Here is a 1,624-nt window from a genome sequence, read left to right as displayed (position 1 = left end):
AATTGACAGGTTGCCATCCTCTCAGGAAACAAAAGCAGAACCTCCTTTTCAAAGAAACATATCCTTAGACTCAAATTTTTAAGTCAAGATACCTTCAATTTATTTAATTTAATTGATTTAGCGTAGCAGTCCCCAGAATCAAATATCTCTCTGTAATCAGAAAGATCATTGAAAACACAGTAATATAACAATATTATTCTCTCTATATAGTCCATATTTATGTGACTTATTTTTTTAACTTCAGAAGGAGTAGATTATGGGCAGTAAATAACTTACTTCACTGTCCCTTCATTGTTCACATGCTTCCTTATAAATTTTCTACTTTCTTCTTGGTGGAACTTACTTGATAAATAGGAAAAAAAATGAAATCTAAAGATTTGTTTCTTGGGAAACAAGAAAAGGGGACTCTTTATAGTAAATTATCATTTTCTTCAGGGATAAGATAAGAAAGGAAATGTTTCCTTTAATGAAAAAACAACAGAAGAATAATAATCATAGCCGTGTAATGTTCTCCAAAAGCAAAGAAATTAATAACAACAAAATTATACTACCGGAAAAGACTATTTGCAGAGAAGATATACAAATTGTAAGAGAGAATAATGTGTAAGATACTATAATTAAGAGGTAGTGATTTGCTAGAGTTATATTTCTTTCCTTACAGCCATCTGATTATTGGGTTAATGTATTAGAAATTCATCAGATTTGCATGTATATGTAAGACTTGTTCTTCAAGTATTTGTATTCATACTTCAAAGTTTTTCCCCAAAGTTTCAAATGGCATTCTTGTTTCCTCATTCATATCTGGTAAATAGAGCACAATTGTGGTCTCTGTGGAGTTTCGATGAATAAATACTTCAACTATTTATTTAAATCACTATTGGAACAAAGAGAGAGAGAGAGTCCTTAGTGGGATATTAAGTTATTGAGACCCTGTTGTGCTTTAATGTTAACTAATGAACAAATCTCTTTCCTTTCTTCCTTTCCGATTTTCTTACTCTTGTTTCTCATATAACCTTTCATATAATCTACTGAGCTCCAGGCTATTGTCTTTCTCTAATTAAGGTAAAAACAACATTAGCAAGGTAAAGAAATATATTGTTAGAACAAACCCCCAAACAATATGCATATAAAGTGAAAATAAAAAGTATAATTATAGTACAAGTGAGGCAAAGCAATAACAAAAATCAATAGCATCTAGGTGTGGAGGTAAGGAACATGTATAGATTTTCTGGTTGATATAAGCTTATTTAAGTAAAATTAGAAATCTAAAAGGTATAAACTTAAAAATCTATTTTTTTTAAATATGAATCTGAGTGTCTTCATAAGGACATGTGAACATGAGTGGAGAAGCTCACAATGTCCAGAAAAGAGAGCCAGAGGCCTGGGTGCTAGAGTTATAGGCCCTATATGGATGCTAGAAACAGAACTTCATTTCTCTGGATGAGTAAGAAGACGTGATAACCACTGAGCAACTTCTCAGGCCTCTTAAATTTTTTCTTCAAAAAAGAAACAGGATAAATATATTAAATTATAAATGGTTTAAATTGTGTAACTTCCAAGTAGCATGATAATATGTAATGACAAAATAGTTTATTAAAATGTATTTAATAAAACACATATGATT

This window comes from Microtus ochrogaster, chromosome 10 (assembly GCF_000317375.1).
Source record: "Microtus ochrogaster isolate Prairie Vole_2 chromosome 10, MicOch1.0, whole genome shotgun sequence".
NCBI lineage: Eukaryota > Metazoa > Chordata > Mammalia > Rodentia > Cricetidae > Microtus > Microtus ochrogaster.
The sequence above is the reverse complement of the archived record's forward strand: the minus strand, read 5'-3'. Positions refer to the sequence as shown.